We start from the raw sequence: 23,030 nt of genomic DNA, 5'->3' as shown, positions 1-23,030 counted from the left end.
TTATCCGAAATCAAGTGAATTTACTTTTTATTGAATGAGATTACTATAATCTACAATATCCGTTACGATAAATAGGCTCAGTATCATTTAGAAATCCAAATCAATTATTCTTACTCAATTGAAGCGAGAAGAAGGAGTTCTAATCTATAATCAATTATTCTTACTCATTGTATGCGAGAAGATCGAATAACGTGAATTTGTTTTTTATTGAGTAAAATTGCTATCCTAAGAATATACATTACCAGAAATAGGTTCGATATCATTTAGAAATTCAGATAAATTATTCTTGGGAAAATTTAAATTTTAGGAGTGGGTGTTTTGAAATTTTGAGTTTAATTTTTTTTCAGTTTCGATTTTTTCTTCTTAAAATGTGTTGTTTGCCTTCTTAAGGTGCGTCAGTTTTTTAAACTTGAGGTGCGTCTGTCTAAAGCTTTAAGTGTGTGGTTTTACTCCATAAGGTGTGTGTGTATGATTTCAGTGCGTCATTTGTTGTAACGTAAGGCGAGTCATTTTAAAATTTTAGGTGCATGGTTTGTGTTCATATGGTGCTTTGTTTGTGTGCTTAAGGTGCGTGGTTTGTGCACTTAAGGTGTCCCATTTTAATGTTTAATGTTTAATGTTAGGTGCATCCTTTTGTGTTATCTGCACTTCCGCATGGGATGTTATCTTCGCACCTGATCTAATCCCTATATAATTATTATTCAACATTTGTTAACTGTATATCATACGTCACGTTCCAAGAGAAAAAGATGCATTACTGAACGTAAGTTATTAGTTTCTCTTGATTTTCTCTTTAATTTTCATTTTGTCATATGTTTCATATAGTATTCACAGAGTTTTCTTAATTTAGGTGGATTTAAGAAAGCTGCTAGCCTGAAAAAAAGGGATGCTAGTCCGAAAAATGGAATGTTGGTCTTGCGAAAAAGGATGCTAGGGCAAAGAAAAGGGATGCTAGTGAAAAGATAAAAAATGTCAGTGATAAAAAAGAAGGATGTTCATGATCATTTTGGAGTCGAGCTTTTCAGCTCAGGACGTTTCGCTCAACCTAAAAATCCTTATTTCGTGACCAAAATCAGGTCAAAAAGATCCGGCGATCTGGTAATTATTCAACACATTGCATTATATTTATTCTTAAGTTAATGCATGAGTGGAAGCTATGTTTGTTGGCATGTCGATCTTGTTTCGATCTCAATTACGTAATTTTAATTTAATTTGCAGTATATTCCGATTGAAGTCATTAGAGATCACAATATTGAATTGCCTGCAAATGTGATCCTGTGTGATAAGAAAGGTAAAAAATGGAACACATATGTAAAGACATGGAATGATGGGCGAACATGGTTGTATGGAGGATGGCGAAGGTTATGTAAATGGAACCTTGTTCAAGAAAATGACAAGTGCATCTGTGAGTTTATGCCTTCTTCATTGGGGCAAGAATTCGTCTTGCAGGTCACCATTATTCGAAGAAACGACTTGGAAGCACTACCAATTTAATGTTAAATCTTAATGTTTGAAGACATTTATAACACAAAAGAGGTAGTTTTTTAAAAGAATAATTAATAGTCTTGCTGAGTATCGGTTTCAACATCAAGTTGATCAAGACATAATCCTTTCATTCAACTCAACACTTCGCAAATACTGAGGGCCTCCGCTTCCTTTGGCATGTAGATACCCTCCCACTGCATCCCCTTTTCAATAATAATAATATTATCATTATTATTATTATTATTATTATTATTATTATTCCTTTATTAATAAATTATAAATTATTAATTATTAATTGTTTGGGTCGAAGAGTTTGGGCGGGAAAACACAGTGGAGCATTTTATTTTTAATAATAGCAAAGATAAGTTCTAGACAAGAATCACGTGAATTTGTTTTTTTATTGAGTAAAATTGGTATCATTAGAACGTACGTTACCATAAATAGGTTCGATATAATTTGGAAATTCAGATAAATTATTCTTGGGAAATTTAAATTTTAGAAGTGGGTGTTTCGATTTTCAGTTCAATTTTTTTTCGAGTTCGATTTTTACTTCTTAAGATGTGTTGTTTGCCTTCTTAAGGTGCATGGTTTGTGTGATTAAGGTGCGTCAGTTGTTGAAACATAAGGCGCGCATGTCTACAGCTTTAGATGTGTGGTTTTACTTCTTTACGGTATGTGATTTGTATGATTAAAGTGCGTCATATGTTGAAACTTAAGGTGAGTCATTTTAAAATTTTAGGTGCATGGTTTGTGTTCTTATAAGGCTTTGTTTGTGTGTTCAAGGTGTGTGGTTTGTGCACTTAAGGTGCGCCATTTTAATGCTTAATGTTAGGTGCGTCCTTTTGTGTTATCTGCAATTCCGTAGTGGAAGTTATCCTTGCACCTGATCTAATCCCTATATAATTATTATTTAACATTTGTCAACTATATCATTATTACTTAGCTTTTACTTTTATCCAGTATCATTTGAATTTACTTTTTATTGAATGAGATTACTATAATCTATAGTATCCGTTACGATAATAGGCTCAATATCATTTTGAAATCCAAATCAATTATTCTTACTCAATTGAAGCGAGAAGAAGGAGTTCTGATCTATAATCAATTATTCTTACTCATTGAATCGAGATGAATCACGTGAATTTGTTTTATATTGAGTAAAATTGCTATCATTAGAATATACGTTACCATAAATAGGTTCGATATCATTTAGAAATTCTGATAAATTATTCTTAGGAAATTTAAATTTTTGGAGTGGGTGTTTCGATTTTCAGTTCAACTTTTTTCGATTTCAATTTTTACTTCATAAGATGTGTTGCTTGCCTTCTTAAGGTGCATGGTCTGTGTGCTTAAGGTGCTTCAATTGTTGAAATTTAAGGTGCGTGTGTGATTTGTTTGATTAAAGTGTGTCATTTGTTGAAACTTAAGCTCAGTCATTTTTATATTTTAGGTTCATGGTTTGTGTTCATATGGTGCTTTGTTTGTGTGCTTAAGGGGCGTGGTTTGTGCATTTAAGGTGCACCATTTTAATGCTTAATGATAGGTGCGTCCTTTTGTGTTATCTGCACTTCCGCATGGGAAGTTATCTTCGCACCTGATCGAATCCCTATATAATTATTACTCAACATTTGTCAACTGTGTAATTATAACGTAGCTTTTGCTTTTATCCAGAATCACATGAATTTACTTTTTATTGAATGAGATTACTATAATCTACTGTATCCATTACGATAAATAGGCTCACTATGTGGAAGAATAAATAGGCTCAATATCATTTTGAAATCCAAATCAATTATTCTTACTCAATTGAAGCGAGAAGAAGGAGTTCTGATCTATAATCAATTATTCTTACTCATTGAATCGAGAAGAATCACGTGAATTTGTTTTTTATTGAGTAAAATTGCTATCATTAGAATATACGTTACCATAAATAGGTTCGATATCATTTAGAAATTCTGATAAATTATTCTTAGGAAATTTAAATTTTTGGAGTGGGTGTTTCGATTCTCAGTTCAATATTTTTCGATTTCAATTTTTACTTCATAAGATGTGTTGTTTGCCTTCTTAAGGTGCGTGGTCTGTGTGCTTAAGGTGCTTCAATTGTTGAAATTTAAGGTGCGTGTGTGATTTGTATGATTAAAGTGTGTCATTTGTTGAAACTTAAGCTGAGTCATTCTTATATTTTAGGTTCATGGTTTGTGTTCTTATGGTGCATTGTTTGTGTGCTTAAGGTGCGTGGTTTCTGCATTTAAGGTGCACCATTTTAATGCTTAATGATAGGTGCGTCCTTTTGTGTTATCTGCACTTCCGCATGGGAAGTTATCTTCGCACCTGATCTAATCCCTATATAATTATTACTCAACATTTGTCAACTGTATAATTATAACATAGCTTTTGCTTTTATCCAGAATCACATGAATTTACTTTTTATTGAATGAGATTACTATAATCTACTGTATCCATTACGATAAATAGGCTCACTATGTGGAAGAATAAATAGGCTCAATATCATTTAGAAATCCAAATCAATTATTATTACACAATTGAAGCGAGAAGAAGGAGTTCTGATCTATAATCAATTATTATTCTTACTCAACTGAAGCGAGAAAATCACGTGAATTTGTTTTTTATTGAGTAAAATTGCTATCATTAGAACATATGTTACCATAAATAGGTTCGATATCATTTAGAAATTCAGATAAATTATTCTTTGGAAATTGAAATTTTAAGAGTAGGGGTTTCGATTTTCAGTTCAATTTTTTTTTTTGGATTTCGATTTTTACTTCTTAAGAAGTGTTGTTTACCTTCTTAAGGTGCGTGGTTTGTGTCCTTAAGGTGCGTCAGTTGTTGAAACTTAAGGCGTGTCTATCTAAAGCTCTAGGTGTGTGGTTTTACTTCTTATGGTGTGTGATTTGTATGATTAACGTGCGTCATTTGTTGATACTTAAAGGTGAGTCATTTTAAAATTTTAGGCGAATGGTTTGTGTTCTTATGGTGCTTTGTTTGTGTGCTTAAGGTGCGTGGTTTGTGCACTTTTGGTGAGCCATTTTGATTCTTAATGTTAGGTGCGTCCTTTTGTGTTATATGCACTTCCCCATGCGAAGTTATCTTCGCATATAATCTTATCACTATATAATTATTGTTCAACATTTTTCAACTGTATAATTATTACTTAGCTTTTACTTTTATCCGAAATCAAGTGAATTTACTTTTTATTAATTGAGATTACTATAATCTACAATATCCGTTACGATAAATAGGCTCAGTATCATTTAGAAATCCAAATCAATTATTCTTACTCTATTGAAGCGAGAAGAAGGAGTTCTAATCAATAATCAATTATTCTTACTCAATGTATGCGAGAAGATCGAATAACGTGAATTTGTTTTTTATTCCGTAAAATTGCTATCCTAAGAATATACATTACCAGAAATAGGTTCGATATCATTTAGAAATTCAGATAAATTATTCTTGGGAAAATTTAAATTTTAGGAGTGGGTGTTTTGAAATTTTGAGTTTAATTTTTTTTCAGTTTCGATTTTTTCTTCTTAAGATGTGTTGTTTGCCTTCTTAAGGTGCGTCTGTCTAAAGCTTTAAGTGTGTGGTTTTACTCCATAAGGTGTGTGTGTATGATTTTAGTGCGTCATTTGTTGTAACGTAAGGCGAGTCATTTTAAAATTTTAGGTGCATGGTTTGTGTTCATATGGTGCTTTGTTTGTGTGCTTAAGGTGCGTGGTTTGTGCACTTAAGGTGTCCCATTTTAATGTTTAATGTTAGGTGCATCCTTTTGTGTTATCTGCACTTCCGCATGGGATGTTATCTTCGCACCTGATCTAATCCCTATATAATTATTATTCAACATTTGTCAACTGTATATCATACGTCGCGTTCCAAGAGAAAAAGATGCATTACTGAACGTAAGTTATTAGTTTCTCCTGATTTTCTCTTTAATTTTCATTTTGTCATATGTTTCATATAGTATTCACAGAGTTTTCTTAATTTAGGTGGATTTAAGAAAGCTGCTAGCCTGAAAAAAAGGGATGCTAGTCCTAAAAAATGGAATGTTGGTTTTTCGAAAAACGATACTAGGGCAAAGAAAAGGGATGCTAGTGAAAAGATAAAAAATGTCAGTGATAAAAAAGAAGGATGTTCATGATCATTTTGGAGTCGAGCTTTTCAGCTCAGGACGTTTCGCTCAACCTTAAAATCCTTATTTCGTGACCAAAATCAGGTCAAAAAGATCCGGCGATCTGGTAATTATTCTACACATTGCATTATATTTATTCTTAAGTTAATGCATGAGTGGAAGCTATGTTTGTTGGCATGTCGATCTTGTTTCGATCTCAATTACGTAATTTTAATTTAATTTGCAGTATATTCTGATTGAAGTCATTAGAGATCAAATATTGAATTGCCTGCAAATGTGATCCTGTGTGATAAGAAAGGTAGAAAATGGAACACATATGTAAAGACATGGAATGATGGGCGAACATGGTTGTATGGAGGATGGTGAAGGTTATGTAAATGGAACCTTGTTCAAGAAAATGACAAGTTCATCTGTGAGTTTATGCCTTATTCATTGGGGCAAGAATTCGTCTTGCAAGTCACCATTATTCGAAGAAAGGACTTGGAAGCACTACCAATTTAATGTTAAATCTTAATGTTTTGAAGATATTTATAACACAAAAGAGGTAGTTTTTTAAAAGAATAATTAATAGTCTTGCTGAGTATCGGTTTCAACATCAAGTTGATCAAGACATAATCCTTTTATTCAACTCAACACTTCGCGAATACTGGGGGCCTCCGCTTCCTTTCGCGTGTAGATACCTTCCCACTGCATCCCCTTTTCAATATTAATGATAATAATGATAATAATGATAATGATGATAATGATGATGATAATAATAATAATAATAATAATAATAATAATAATAATAATAATAATAATAATAATAATAATAATAATAATAATAATAATAATAATAATAATAATAATAATAATAATAATAATAATAATAATAATAATATTATTATTATTATTATTATTATTATTATTATTATTATTATTATTATTCCTTAATTAATAAATTATTAATTATTAATTATTAATTGTTTGGGTCGAAGAGTTTGGGCGGAAAAACACAAAGGAGCATTTTGTTTTTAATAATAGTATAGATAAGTTCTAGACAAGAATCACGTGATTTTTTTTTTATTTAGTAAAATTGCAATCATTAGAATATACGTTACCATAAATATGTTCGACATCATTTAGAAATTCAGATAAATTATTCTTGGGAAATTTAAATTTTAGGAGTGGGTGTTTCGATTTTCAATTCAATTTTTTTTCGAGTTCGATTTTTATTTCTTAAGATGTGTTGTTTGCCTTCTTAAGGTGCATGGTTTGCGTGCTTAAGGTGTGTCAGTTGTTGAAACTTAAGGTGCGTCTGTCTACAGCTTTAGGGATTACACATGAGTATTCAGCCCAAAAACACCTCAACAAAACGGAGTTGTGGAAAGGAAAAATCGCACCATTCAGGAAATGGGAAGAGTGTTGCTCAACGCCAAAGGATTACCACCAAAGTTCTGGGCTGAGGCTGTAAACACCGCATGTAACATCATCAACAGAGTTTACCTACGTCCAGGCACAACACAAACTCCGTACGAACTATGGAAAGGTAAGAAACCAAACATCACTTATTTTCACATTTTCGGCTCAAGTTGTTTTATTTTGAAGGATAGGAATCCTATTTCTAAATTTGAACCAAAAAGCGATGAAGGAATTTTTCTCGGATATTCCACCAACAGCAGAGCCTATCGAGTATATAATAAAGTGACCAAAACCATCATGGAATCCACAAATGTCGTCATTGATGATCAACCCAGTGAGATTACTGAAGTTATCCAATCTGACCCAGTGACAGAACCTGAAACTGACCGACCTAAAACTCCTGACGCTAGTACTCCAGAACCAGACCATGAGTCACCTACCTCATCGCCCATATATAATCAACCTGAATCTGAACCTGAGACAGAATCAGAAAATGATCATGATGATATTGATATTCCAACTCGGATTCAAAAAAATCATCCGATCCAAAATGTGATTGGAGATCCCAGTTCAGGTGTGAAAACTAGAGGTAAACCAAAGCGCGACTATCTTGAACTAGCTGGATACTCTTTCTATACGTTGCAGATTGAACCAAAGAATATCAAAGAAGCCTTAACCGATGAACACTGGATCAAGGCCATGCAAGAAGAATTGGGGCAATTCGAAAGGAACAAGGTATGGACTCTAATTCCTAAACCGAATAACTTCAATATTGTAGGTACCAACTGGATTTTTCGTAACAAAACTGACGCAGCCGGCAATATCGCTCGAAATAAAGCAAGACTAAGTAGCTCAAGGGTATTCCCAAATCGAGGGAATCGATTACGACGAAACGTTTGCTCCAGTAGCCCGCCTGGAATCAATCCGATTGCGTCTCTCCATTGCCTGTGCTCTAAAAATCAAGCTCTTTCAGATGGATGTTAAAACAGCCTTTCTAAATGGCTATCTCACTAAAGATATATATGTTGAGCAACCAAAAGGGTTTGAAGACCCGCAACATCCAGAATATGTATACAAGCTTCAAAAAGCTCTATACGGGCTAAAACAAGCCCCAAGAGCCTGGTACGAAAGACTTGCCCAATATTTACTTCAGAATAATTACAAATGAGGGGGATCAGACAAAACCTTGTTCATAAAAAGATCAGGTAAAAACATAACCATTGCACAAGTTTATGTTGATGATATTGTGTTTGGGTCCACACAGACAGGTGAAACGGACAAACTGGTCAAAGTTATGCAACAAGAGTTTGAAATGAGTATGATCGGAGAGCTGACTTACTTTCTAGGATTACAAATCAATCAGTCAAAAGAAGGGATATTTATCTCTAAAGCGAAATATGCGAAAAATCTCATATCGAAATTCGGTCTTGAATCTGCGAAAGATGCCCGGACACCCGTCTCAAAACTACAAAATTATCTAAAGACAATCAAGGAACTTCCGTTGACTCCACATTGTACAGGAGTATGATTGGCAGTCTACTGTACCTAACTGCTAGTAGACCTGACATCATGGTAAGTGTTGGAATGTGTGCACGCTATCAAACAGATCCAAAGGAATCGCACTTGAAGGCAGTCAAACGTATTATAAAATACGTTAAAGGTACAATCAACTATGGTATTTGGTATTCCGCTGAAACTAACCTTAGTCTTACAGGTTTTAGTGATGCTGACTCGGCTGGTAATGCCGATGATAGAAAAAGCACGTCAGGAGCATGCTTCTTTATTGGGAAAAATCTAGTTGCCTGGTTGAGTAAAAAGTAGAATTCAATATCGCTCAGCACTGCAGAAGCTGAGTACATAGCTGCAGGTAGTTGTTGTACTCAACTGCTTTGGATGCGTCAAATGCTTTCAAACTACGGGTTTGATCAGAAAAATATGACCCTCTTCTGTGACAACACTAGTGCGATCAACATATCTAAAAACCCGGTCCAACATTCCCGGACAAAGCACATTAACATACGTCATCATTTCATCCGTGAACTAGTCGAAGACAAAGAAATTACGTTAGACTATATTTCTACTGACAAAAATCTTGCAGATTTATTCACAAAGCCATTAGACAAATCCAGGTTTGAATTACTTCGCCCAGCTCTCAGAGTTTGTAAGATTAATGTCTAATTCCCTCTAGCAGGTATTTGTTTATTTTTGTTTATTTTTGTTTGTTTTTTTTTTTTTTTTTTGTTTTCTTTGATCTAACAGTTTATTTTTTTTTTTGTTACGTACGCATTTTTTTTCAGGGACAAATCTTTTTCACTTCTCTTTTCGAACTTAATTACCTATACGTGTATTTCTAATGAGATTTGTTTTTCTATCAATTTCAGGTATCTCATGTTGCATCTAGAAGACTAATTCAAGCCTAACACCTATTCTCTATCCTACTCCTACTCAATAGCCTACATAATAACCTAAGTCTTCTACCCATCCTTTCACTACACGGCTTTTTAGAAGCCATCATCTCACATTTAATGTTTTGTCTCTTCCCTTGCCTCCACTACGCCTAAAGCCGAGATCTTCATCCTCTCCATCTATCTCACTCCATCTGATTCCACCATTGTTAATTCTTGAAACACTCCTCAAATGGAAAATCCTTTTCTCATCCTTGTTTCACCTTCTGAAAGGCTCACGTTATTTCATCAAATTATAGATGCCGAATCTCCGTTTTCAACCGAAGTCACCGATCGAGTTCTTTCCACCATCAAGCAACAATCTTCTCTTCTAGAAGGACTCATGGACAAGGAAAAACGACAGCTGCTTGCACTCGCCAGCCACATCTCCGTCGCTCCATTCCCTATTCCAGCCGAGACATCAGCCGCGTCTGCCGTACCGGAGCCACTACCAGCGACAGTCTCTCTATCTCCATCAAACCATGTGGTATCTCTCTTGTCTCTCTCTCCTCTTGAACATGCTTTGTCTACTTCTCGAAAAATTTGTGACACCCCGAAAATCCACATTCAATCCATGTATTAATTGAGTAATTAATCCTATTTCATTTGAGGAATTAATTCCTAAAATCCTGATTTTTAATACTCAAGGACTAGTATTTGACTAGTCAACCTTTAAGTTGTGTTGTACCTTGTGCTTTGAGGAGAGTTCCCTTGTTCCGTACACTTTCTAAAGCTTAGTAAGGGTATTCTTGACTTTTCACCAAGAGTTAGTATTTTAACCTAACCTAGAAGACTTCTTCATTTCATTCCTTACAATTCCTAGAAAATTTCTCTATCTTCTCTCTAGAAAAGAGGTGTAGCTTATTCTTCAAGCTAAGTTGAGACCCTTGAAAAGATTTCAAGTTCTGCTTCCAAGATTCAACCTTTCACCTATTTGGGCATCTAGGAGGGTAAGATCTAAGTTTATCTTGTCTTTTTGGTTCCATCTTAGTTGTATTTTTCTTAAAGATAGGATCTTTATGATCTTTTGGTTTGATCTTGAAGTGGTTTGGAAAGTAAGCCTTGTAAGAAGCTTGATGAGGGTAAAGTGAAGTCTTTTGTTCTACAAGAGGTAACCCATGCTCTACTAAAACCTATTTTGCTTACCTATATGTGATTTCTTGGATTCTACTTGTGCTTTGCTATGAAATGTGAGAGTTTATGCATTTGTCTTGTGATATTGCATATCTAGAGCTTGTGTTTAGGGTTCCTTTGTGTCATTGCTTGGCATTTTCCATGGTTCAAGTCATTTTGTTGTGTTGGGTGAGATATGGCATGATTTGGACTTGAATTTGTGTTTGGAGAAGAAAATCCTGAGGGGATTTGTTGTGGAGCTGGAGTGTTCCCGCGGGCGGAACGGCGGGCGGGGCACCAACCGCCGGCCTACCCGCGGGTACAAAGCCTCGTGGGAAAGTGTTCCCGCGGGCGGAACCACGGGTGGGGCACTACCCGTGGGTCCACCAGCGGGTACATGGTTGTTGTTGCGAAGGGATTTTGACTTGTGTTTAGGGTCCCCGTGATTCGTTTGTCTCGGTATTTGGTCTTTTGACTTCCCAATGTTCTTTTGTGGAACTTTTTGAGTGTCTTCTTGATGTTTCGTATGTCTAGAACTATATGGTAGGAATCCATGTAGGACTTTGGTGTCTTGAATCGTGCTAAGTGTTCAACATTGTGTTTCATTGGACCGTGAGGTGTCTTGTGTGTTCCTCGGAACTATCTTGAGTTTCTCCGTTGATAAGCATGCTAGTTTGTTGTCTTAATACTAGCGTGTGTGTGGTTCGTACCTTCCGTTTGGTTGATGATAACTTGCGTTATTCATCGTTGTTGTTGTTGGGCTGTGACCCGTTCGTTGATCGAGTATGTTTCATACCTTCATTGTGATCCGTTGTTTGACTCTTGTTGAGTTGTGGTGCGTGTGTGGCTTTACCTGGATTGCAAGATTAGTGGTATGGGACACTAGTCACCAAGGTATTGCAGCGGTCCTCGTGGTGGTCGTGGCGTGATTATGGAGCTGTGGCCTTTGTGTAAGGTTCACGTTTTTGGGGGATAACAGGTGTTATCTAGGCATGTGTGCCATGTGCGTGATAGTGCCGCGGGTACTATGAATTGGTGGTCTTGTTGGAGGCTTGTTGGAGGCTTGTTGGTGGAGGAATGACGATTCCCAGGAGGATAAGGTTGGACTAAGAAGTACCGGGGTCCTGGAGGTAAAGGTTGGAACTAGATATAAGGTTAGGGGTAGCCATAACGTTGGAACTGGGCATAAGGAAGGCATATCAACTCGTGGCGGGTGATGTCACGAGGGCTTGTGTAGCCGTGGTTGTGTGTTCTCTCTTGTGACGTGTGTAGTCACAAAGGCATGTGTTGCCTAGGCTTGTGTTGCTGGTTGTCGTGTCTTTATTCTTGTGGTGTCGTTATCCGTTGTGGTCTTGGGATGTGTTCCCGTAGTGTTTGTTGATGAGTGTTGAGTCTTGAGTTGGTGTTTACTCCTGGTTTTACACTTATATATACGTATTCCGTTTCAAAATGATTTTCGTATATATCCTACCTATGTATGTGATTGCTGTAATTTGGGGCAAACAAATAATACCCGGAGTATTCGGGTTGTCGAACCACAGAGAGGTGGTGTACTAATCACTAGCTACTAGGTTACTCATATGAAACTAGTCCGAACAAAACTTGAAGGTTGATTGATTGCATAAAATAACAAGCAGAATAAAATAAGTAGCAAGGTTTTGTAGACAATAGAGCAAAATAGGATTCTTGAGATCACAATGTTTAATCACCTAGTGCCAATTAACGTTTGTAATATTTGGTTTGGAATTAAGATTTGTATGGGAATGCAAAGTGGAATCGAATTACTCCCGTAATCTCTATTCCTAGTGAATTTCCACTCCCATGGCTTAAACACCCAATAATATCAAAGATCAGCATTCAATTATTCCTAATTACTACCATCTCCCGATTGGCAACAATCTAGAATAAACTTCCCCTAATAAGTTCCCCTTTCCCAAGGACCAACCATTAGGTGCAATCGTGTGTGCCCTAATTTATGCCCCAACTCCCATTGGTGACACAAACATAACTGTGAAGCTAGTAATTTAGGCCTTTAACTACCAACAACAACAGATTAAAACAAGATTGCAACACAAATCATAAAACCAAACATAAATATATTAAGAAATTAACGAACTAGGCACATAGGTTCATAAACAAATTCACCCAAAAATCCCTAAGGAATTTAGCCGAGCATGGCTAAATTATACATAGCAAATATAAATAAAGGATTACAAATCATCAGAAGAGTACAAGAATTAACCAAGCGATTCTCCCAAATCTCCCTGGCTTCCTCCTTGCTTCCAAAGACGACTTGAGCCTCTCGATTTCTCTCTTTCTTGTCTACAAAGAACTCTCAAAATCTCTCGGTCTCTGGTTAGGGTTGAGGAAGGAGGGATTTTATAGTGGGTACAAAGTTGAGATGAAATAGGAATCTTGTACCAAATTGGACTCAAATTCTAATTCCTATATTTAAATAAAGAAATTGCCGTCTTTAATGATATTTAGAATTTGGAAGATTCCTTGAATTGCTAACTTTTAATATGGAGATATGAGCCTTGAAATCCGTGCAATTGATATTAGGAAAAGAAATCTCGCGCTTGTATTAAATTTTGCCCAGCTGCGCCACTTTAGGCGTCTGTTTTTATCCCAGAAATAGACGCCTATTCTCTCGACGCGTCGAGAATTTTCTCCACGCGTCGAGACTTCCTATGCGCGAATTAGTTAGCTACTGGAAAATTTTGACGCGTCGAGTCCACTGGGCCCCGAACTCGTCCAAAATTGCTCAAAACTCATCCTTGAACTTCCCTTGCTCATATCTTTGACCTAAAATGGTTCAAAAACACTAACAAACACCGTAAAACATTCAAAACAAGTGTGAACCATAATTAAATGATAATAGCAAGGAAAATATGTATTAAATAAGCAAAATTAAAGAACTTAAATACTGAGATGATTCAAAATAACTATAATAACAAGCAAAGATGTGATAACATCAGTATGATACTTAATAGGTATTGGTGGGTTACCAGCATTATCGCTGATCGGGCGTCGTCCCAATGTTTATCTTTGTATCTTTCAGGTGATGTCTAGACGAGCGCGATGTTTAGAAGCCGGTAGTCTAGTACATTTATCTTTGTTTTGTGGCCTGTGTGCCGTTGTAGTGTTAGACTGTTACTTTTTGGGATAGATGTATACACTTGCAGATTGTTCGCCGTAGCGTTTACCGTGTTTGGTAGACGTGGCATAACACCCCGTTCGGATTTCTTTTATCCAGTTTTCATTTTATCTTCCGCTGTGCTAGTTTTGTGGTTGATCTGCAAGTGTTAAGGCCTTTTTATATAGGTCGTGTTTGGGGGGGTGTTACAGTTGGTATCAGAGCCTAGGTTTTGAGCCTAGGAAGAGTTAAGTCTAGACTTTTTAAGTGGTTAAGTGTGTTTTGAGATCTCTAAGCGACCTTAAGAAGCTAAGTGCTAGGTTTAGGACGCTAGGTTGCACGGTGAGCTGTGTGTTGTTTTCTGTTCCTTGTTTGTTGCTTCTCTTATCGTATTGTTGTTGTAGAAGTGCGATGCCTCCTCGTCCTCGCGCACGCACCCCGGAGACCCCGACCAACGAGCAGCTAGCTCATAACCATCATCAGCTGACTCAGACCATGCAGACGCTCAGAGAAGCTCTGTTGAACAACAATCATGTTGTGCCGCCTCCTCCTCCTGCTGGGCACCGTGACGTAGGACGTTTAGTGTCGGGTCATCGGCCGCCAACCTTCGCTGGCGAGGAAGACCCTGTAGTCCTAAAAGAGTGGCTACGGGTGTTTGATAAGATCTTCACCGTGGTGGGCTGCCCCGAAGAAAGGAGAGTAGAACTGGCAACGTTATACTTCTGCCAAGAAGCGGACTTGTGGTGGGTCCACGAAGGCCCGGCTCTTCTTGAAGAACCAGAGTTCGGTTGGACAGCTCTCAAGGACCGGATGCATGAAAGGTTCTATCCTGCACATGTGCGCGCGGTCATGTTCGAAGAGTTCCTTCACCTGCAGCAAGGCTCCATGTCTGTGGTTGGGTACCACAAGAGGTTCTTGGAGCTAGCACATTTTGCGAGAATTCTTGTGCCTTCAGAGCTCGCTAAAGTCGAGAAATTCGTGGCTGGTCTGAATTATGAGGCGCGAAAAGCTTTGACTGTGAGTAGGCCAAGTACTCTTAAGGACGCTTACGTGTGTGCCGCTGATCTTTATCGCGTGCAGCAGCTTCAGAGGGGTTCGTTTGAGCAAGCTAGGAAGAGATCTGAGGGCGAAAGTTCTTCTACCTTCAAGAAGTCAAAACCGAGTTTCCCGGCCAGGGATGTGTCATCTTCTTCTCAAGGACCAACCAGGACGGAGCACGGGAACCAAGCCAAGGCATCCCTTTGTCAGCGTTGTGGGAAGATGCATGTGGGTCAAGGTTGCAACGGTTCTGCATTCAGGTGTTTTCGTTGCGGAGATCGTGGCCACAAGATCGCGGAGTGTCCTCTGTTAGCTGGTCAGAGAGCGTTACTGCCACCCCCAGGAGTCGGAGGAGCATCGGGAGCTGGTTCAGGCCGTGGAGCAGTTGAAGCAAGGCCACCCGGAAGAGTCTTGGTGATGGCGCGTTCGCAGGCGGAGTCGGAGGGTTTGGTGGAAGGAGAGTTAGCAGGTAACCCTTGTCTTCGAGTCTATCCTTGTTTTCCCAAGAGTGTGGTGTTCTTTGTTGCCTTGAGTGTTACCTTGTGTTTCGTACTTGTCTTTTGCTTGGCAATCCTTGGCATGCTTTTCTTGTTAGTAATTCGTTGGATGTTTAGTGTAGACTCTCTTCTTACTAAGTGACTTCTTTAGTTGGCATCTAAATCTTGTTGTGAAGTAGCCATTTATCTTTGGGATATCTTATGCTTAGACCAATTCTACAATCCCTACACTTGGTTGTTCTTACAACAATTCATTGTGAACTTCCTAAATTTTCCAAGTATTCTTTGAATTTGGAAATAGCAAAATTCTTGCAAAAATTCTTTCTTGTGCATTCTAAAAATCAAGCCTAAAGTTAAATTGTAGCCTTTGAGTTTTAAAGCCAAGCCTATTTCTTTCCAACACAACTTCTAAACCACTTGAGCTAATTGTTTTTCTTAGAATTTATCCAATTTTAATTCCATCTAAATCATAAATTCTCACTTTGTTCAAAATCCCCAAATTTAATCATCTTTTCCCCAATTTCTCCCAAATCCCTAAATTCCCAAAATTTTCTCTCCTTCTTTTTCCTTCCTTCCTACTCGTGAACACCCTAAACCCCATCCCCAACCCGTAGCTTCACCACCACCAACCCGTCGCCCCACCACCGCCGGACCACCGCCACACCGCCGACGCCACAGCCGGAGCCGCCATCGCCGTCGCCGATCTGCTGTTGCCGCGTCGCCGAGAGCAGCGAGAGAGAGAGAGAGAGAGAGAGCTCGAGAGAGAGAGGTAGCGTGGGTGTGAAGAAGAAGTTGTGGGCTTTGTTTATTGAGCTTTGGATCATCTCCTTCCATGCCTAGAAGGTCAAGTTTGGCTAGGAAAGTGGAATGGGTGGATACCCACTACCTCGTGCTTGAAGGTAAAGCTTTTGATCCGGAATCTTTTTCTAGTTCCTTGTTGGATTTGCTTAGGTATCAAGGTTTGTTGGATGGGTTTCTCGCCATAAGGGCTGAGACATACCCGAGTTTGGTGAAAGAGTTTTACCGTCACATGGTTGTGACGAAGGAAGGTGAAAGGCTTGAAATCACCTCTAAGGTGAGAGGTTTATAGGTTGTGCTTTCTGAGAAGAGGTTGGCTCAGTTGTTGAGTTTGTCTGCTACCGGAGTGGGCTCAGTACAGTGGTCATTCTTGGATTAGTACGGATACCATGGGGTACCGTGACAACTTGAGCTACTTGTTAGGCCGTACGAGTGGTTTCACTCAAGCCTCTAGGCCGGAGAAGAAGTGGTTGTCTGCGGAGCAAAGGATCTTGGTGATGTTGGTGTCGGACTGTCTGTTGCTGAACAATAACAAGAGCAAGTTGTTGGGTAAGCTGGAGTGCACTTTTGCTTTTTGTCTGAAGAACATGGTTAAGTTCAACTTGCCTGCTTTGATTTTGCAACACATGGTGTTCTGCCGGGATCACAATCGGAAGAGTTTTCCTTATGGGATGGTGTTGAGCTGGATTTTTGTTAGGAAGGGCATCCGTGTGGATGGTTGTCTTCCTAAAGCTGTGGGAAAGCTAGTGTTGGATGCCACCAACCTTCGGAGTTGTCACCTATTTCAGTTGGATGATGGCGAGTACATCACGCTTGAAGAAGTGGCGAGGAAAGCACCTGATGAATGGGCGGAGTTAGCAGCTGAGCTTGGAATCGATGCCGGAAAGTTGAGCCTCACTGTTCAGAGCTTGGGAGGTGACGAAGAAGCCAAGGATGAAGCCGATCATGAAGAAGAGATGGGTGCGCCAGAAGCTGTTGAAGCTGAAGAAAGCGACTCGGAGAGTGAAGAGAACCGACGAAGAAGGGAAGCTCGCACCAAGAGGGAGCACGACCCCACGTCGCATGAAGAGCGTGTTGTTGCTTTGCTTCGTCAGCAGAACCGCATGTTAGAGGAGGGCTTTGCTTCATGAGGACTCAGTTTGTTGCTGTGCATCATCGGTTGGATCAGATTGAAGGTAGCTCGAGTCGTAGAGGAGAAGACGACAAAGAGTCCGAGGAGTCGGAGAACGTGTCTTTCTAGTAGTCGTGGTTTCCTTATTTGCCTTCTTCCTTGTAGTTGCTTTTCTTTGGGCGTTGACGCCGTTGTTTGGTTGCTTGTGTTGCTTTTGTGCTTGTTTTGTTTGTAGCCTTGTGGCTTAGTTAGCTTTGTTGTGGTAGTAGTGTTTCGTGTTGGTTGTCTTGCTCTTAGTGTTGGGTAGAAGTAGATGTGGGTGTTGAGAATAGAGTTTGTGATGCTCAATCTACTCCTTTGTTTTGTTCTTGACAATTCTTGAATTGTTATGCCTTTCTTTTGGTTTAAAATCCTTGTAGAACCTTTTGAGTTTGACCAAAGGATCAATTCTTGAACCTCTTGTCACAATGTTGTTTCCTATCACCGTTTGTTTCTAATTCGTCGTACCCAAGCTTCGGGGACGAAGCTTCTTTGAAGGGGGAGAGGATGTGACACCCCGAAAATCCACATTCAATCAATGGATTAATTGAGTAATTAATCCTATTTCATTTGAAGCTTACTACTGTCTACTCCATGCTTCTTCGGCTTGCCTCGGCAAACTGGATCCCGGCAGTGCGTCGTCACGGTGTCTCGAAACAACTAGCTGGGCTACTCTACAAAATTAGAAATCGTCTCCCTTTCAATCTCGGGGTGATTATTTTCTCTCATTTGATGTCTTTTTTGCATAAAAAAGAAGCTAAAGTCCATCTTCCATATCCAAGTTTAATTTATGGCGTGCTTCAAAAGCATGGGTTTCGGTCGTACAAAGAGGAGGTTATTACTGCTCATGATAATTTTTATCAGTATGATGACCGGCTCACGCAAAGGGGCCACTTTGATGATCGAGCATCTCTCAATTCCATTCCTGACGTTCCACCGTCGCCTCCACTAGTTTCCGCTCCAGTTTCGTCTGCTGACACAGCGTCTGGCTCTCGTCCTGCTTCCAGGCCAATTTCCAAAGAGCCTCAAACATTGGTTGATCGTCGACAAATTATTATCACTCTTGAGGCCTCAATTGCTCAGCTTCAACAGTCCGTTGATTCTCAACAAGCCACTATTTCCGAACTTGCAAATCTACGTGATGCCCAGCTCAAAGAGGTTGCTCGAATGGAGGCCATTCACTCTCAAATTTTGGCTGATACTGGTGGCGCTTCCTCTGGCTCAGACTCTGAAGATCAAGATGATGATTCCGACTCGGGCACCCCGTCTGCACGGTAAATTCAATCCACTATTATGATGTTCACCTTCCTTTGTCATTTATTTGGCAAAAGGGGGAGTTTTGGAACATTTTGGAAAGGGGGAGTATTATGGTAACTTTGGAGTATTTTAGACAGTTTTGGATTTTTTTTTAAGTATTGGATGCTTATGGAATTATTTGGCAGTGGTTATAATTTTTTGGAAGTCTTTATGTTATTCATTATGGAAATAATAGAACTATATTAGTTAGGGGGAGTAGTAGTTGTGTTTGGTGCGCCTAACAAGTTGAATGGATGTTTCGGGTTATGCTACTCTCACATGAACAAGTTAATTTATGATGTGGTATGCTATGAATTCAATACTTCTGTGGTTGATCCGAGATTTGAAGATTTCTAATCAGGTACTTTATTCACAAATGGTCCAAAAAGAACTTAAGTTGTTATTTTTTGATTTTATATCTTTGTGCCTTGTTAAGTACCTATACTAAGGGCTATAAATAAAATTAAATTGATTCTTGCCCAAAGTATTTGATACTCAAGTTTTCCCAAATAAAATGCCAAAGGGGGAGATTAAATTAAATTAGTTTTAATTAAATTATTGTTGTTAGAATTATTTCACTTTTGGACCATGTGATTACAAAATAAGTGGATGGTGTCCCTTGGTGAATAAAGTCTACGGGTGAAGATTTCAAAGAAATAAAATGTGTGGCTGTGGCTAATTCGAACAAGGAAGAGCTAGAAAAAAGGGATACATTTAGGGATCTCAAAGGGAGCTCATGAAGTGCTATAAAAGAGTGTTGCTCGAATGAAGACACTGCCAACTTTGATAATATAATCTACGAGAGATATTCTGATTTACAAAGCTATTCATTTTAATGTGGTTTATTATTTAATTCTTAAGAATATTTAATTTGTACTACATGATCAGTACGTGGTACTGCTGAAGCATCTTGTGAAGATTGTTCGGGTATTCGTGTGTCAGTCCTGGATAGGTGTTAGAAAGAGTGGTAGTGGTAAAGGCTGGAGGCCGTCTTCATTTACCTCTTGTAATACTTCTTTTGGTGAACATCTATAGTGGATTGGGCAGACGTGGGTTACCCCGCAGATGTAGGAGAAGGAGCTCCGAACTGCGTAACAATTTCTTTGTGTTTTTAATTTACTTTATGCTTTCTGCAGTTATTATTTACACTTGCTTAAACAAGTCTAATTAATTAACGAAACTGGTGCATAACTAAATTAACAAGTAAAAACACATAGCTTTTATTTTTCAAGTGTCACGGTGCAATTTCATTAAGTTATCTTGGAGATCAAGCATCTGTGAAAATAAAGAAGTACATCAAAGAGAGTGCTACAATGACTAATAATCTGTATAAGTGAGATGGATGAAAGATTGATGAATAAACCCCCAAGGTCTCAGATTTGAAACTCATTCTCTACAATTTTATAAGGCAAAATTAAAGATGCCAAAATAAGTTGTTGAAACTTAAGGTGCGTTTATCTAAAGCTTTATGTGTGTGGTTTTACTTCTGAAGGTGTGTGATTTGTATGATTAAAGTGCGTCATTTGTTGACACTTAAGGTGAGTCATTTTAAAATTTTAGGCGATTGGTTTGTGTTCTTATGGTTCTTTTTTTGTGTGTTTAAGATGTGTGGTTTGTGCACTTATGGTGCGCCATTTTAGTTCTTAACGTTAGGTGCGTCCTTTTGTGTTATCTGCACTTCCGCTTGGGAAGTTATCTTCACATATGATCTAATCACTATATAATTATTGTTCAACATTTGTCAACTGTATAATTATTACTTTGCTTTTACTTTTATCCAGAATCAAGTGAATTTACTTTTTATTGAATGAGATTACTATAATCTACAATATCCGTTACGATAAATAGGCTCGGTAACATTTAGAAATCAAAATCAATTATTCTTACTCAATTGAAGCGAGAAGAAGGAATTATGATCAATAATCAATTATACTTACTCAATTGAAGCGAGAATTATCGCGTGAATTTGTTTTTTATGGAGTAAAATTGCTATCAGAATATACGTTACCAGAAATAGGTTCGATATCATTTAGAAATTCAGATAAATTATTCTTGGGAAATTTAAATTTTAGGAGTGGGTGTTTCGAAATTTTGAGTTTAATTATTTTTCTGTTTCGACTTTTTCTTCTGAAGATGTGTTGTTTTCCTTCTTAAGGTGCCTGGTTTATGTGCTTAAGGTGCATCAGTTGTTGAAACTTAAGGTACGTCTGTCTAAAGCTTTAGGTGTGTGGTTTTACTTCTGAAGGTGTGTGAATTGTATGATTAAGGTGCGTCATTTGTTGAAACTTAAAAGGTGAGTCATTTTAAAATTTTAGGCACATGGTTTGTGTTCTTATGGTGCTTTGCTTGTGTGCTTAATATGCGTGGTTTGTGCCTTATGGTGCGCCATTTTAATTCGTAATGTTACGTGCGTCCTTTTGTGTTATCTGCACTTCCGCTTGGGTGGTTTTCTTTGCATATGATCTAATCACTATATAATTATTGTTCAACATTTGTCAACTGTATAATTATTACTTAGCTTTTACTTTTATCTAGAATCCAGTGAATTTACTTTTTATTGAATGAGATTACTATAATCTACAATATCCGTTACGATAAATTGGCTCATTAAAATTTAGAAATCCAAATCAATTGTTCTTACTCAATTGAAGCGAGAAGAAGGAATTCTGAACTATAATCAATTATTCTTACTCAATTGAAGCGAGAAGAATGACGTGAATTTGTTTTTTATTGATTAAAATTTCTATCATTAGAATATACGTTACCAGAAATAGGTTCAATATCATTTAGAAATTCAGATAAATTATTCTTGGGAAATTTAAATTTTTGGAGTGGGTGTTGCGAAATTTTGAGTTTAATTTTTTTCCGTTTTGATTTTTTCTTCTTAAGGTGCGTGGTTTGTGTGCTTAAGGTGCATCGGTTGTTGAAACTTAAGTTGCGTTTGTCTAAAGCTTTAAGTGTGTGGTTTTACTTCATAAGGTGTGTGTGTATGATTTTAGTGCGTTTTATTGTTGAAACGTAAGGCGAGTCATTTTAAAATTTTAGGTGCATGGTTTGTGTTCTTATGGTGCTTTGTTTGTGTGCTTAAGGTGCGTGGTTTGTGCACTTATTTTGTTGGCATGTCGATCTTCTTTCGATCTCAATTACGTAATTTGAATTTAATTTGCAGTATATACCGATTGAAGTCATTAGGGATCACAATATTGAATTGCCGGCAAATGTGATCATGTGTGATAAGAAAGGTAAAAAATGGAACACATATGTAAAGACATGGAATGATGGGCGAACATGGTTTTATGGAGGATGGCGATGGTTATGTAAATGGAACCTTGTTCAAGAAAATGACAATTGCATCTTTGAGTTTAAGCCTTCTTCATTGGGGTAAGAATTCGTCTTGCAGGTCACCATTATTCGAAGAAAGGACTTGGAAGCCCCACCAATTTAATGCTAAATCTTAATGTTTTGAAGACATTTATAACACAAAAGATGTAGTTTTTAAAAGAATAATAATCTTGCTGAGTATTGGTTTGAACATCAAGATGATCAAGACATAATCCTTTAATTCAACTCAACACTTCGCGAATACTGAGGGCCTCCGCTTCCTTTGGCGTGTAGATACCTTCCCAATGCATCCCCTTTTCCATATTATTATTATTATTATTATTATTATTATTATTATTATTATTATTATTATTATTATTATTATTATTATTATTATTATTATTATTAGTATTATTATTATTATTATTATTATTATTATTGTTGTTATTATTATTATTATTATTATTATTATTATTATTATTATTATTCCGTAATTAATAAATTATTTATTAGTAATTATTAATTGTTTGGGTCGAAGAGTTTGGGCGGGAAAACACAAAGGAGCATTTTATTTTTAATATTAGTATAGATAAGTTGTAGACAAGAATCACGTGAATTTTTTTTTTATTCAGTAAAATTGCTATCATTAGAATATACGTTACCATAAATAGGTTCGATATCATTTAGAAATTCAGATAAATTATTCTTGGGAAATTTAAATTTTAAGAGTGGGTGTCTCGATTTTCAGTTCGATTTTTTTTCGAGTACGATTTTTTCTTCTTAAGATGTGTTGTTTTCCTTCTTAAGGTGCATGGTTTGGGTGCTTAAGGTTCGTCAGTTGTTGAAACTTAAGGTGCGTCTGTCTACAGCTTTAGGTGTATGGTTTACTTCTTAAGGTGTGTGATTTGTATGATTAATGTGCGTCATTTGTTTTAACTTAAGGTGAGTCATTTGAAAAATTTTAGGTGCATGGTTTGTGTTATTATGGTGCGTTGTTTGTGTGCTTAAGGTGCGTGGTTTAGGCACTTAAGGTGCGCCATTTTAATGTTTAACGTTAAGTGCGTCCTTTTGTGTTATTTGCACTTCCGCATAGGAAGTTATCTTCGCACCTAATCTAATCCCTTTATAATTACAATTCAACATTTGTCAACTGTATAATTATTACTTTGCTTTTACTTTTATCCAGAATCACGTGAATTTACTT

At 37.4% G+C, this 23,030-nt stretch overlaps 1 long non-coding RNA gene across 2 annotated transcripts; it reads left to right on the top strand.

The window, feature by feature from the left end:
* The first annotated feature begins 736 nt into the window (after positions 1 to 736).
* On the top strand, positions 737 to 21,693 carry LOC109147398. 2 transcript variants are annotated; one of them, XR_002048642.1, is made up of 3 exons: positions 737 to 763; positions 851 to 1,098; positions 21,675 to 21,693. It is a non-coding gene; the product is annotated as an uncharacterized LOC109147398 (long non-coding RNA). The 2 variants fall into 2 exon arrangements; XR_002048641.1 differs by lacking the exon at positions 21,675 to 21,693 and adding an exon at positions 1,219 to 1,462.
* The last annotated feature ends 1,337 nt before the right edge of the window (positions 21,694 to 23,030 follow it).

The sequence above is a fragment of the Ipomoea nil genome, unplaced genomic scaffold, assembly GCF_001879475.1.
Source record: "Ipomoea nil cultivar Tokyo-kokei standard unplaced genomic scaffold, Asagao_1.1 scaffold1993, whole genome shotgun sequence".
Taxonomy (NCBI): Eukaryota; Viridiplantae; Streptophyta; class Magnoliopsida; order Solanales; family Convolvulaceae; genus Ipomoea; species Ipomoea nil.
This window is presented reverse-complemented; position numbering and strand designations above follow the sequence as displayed.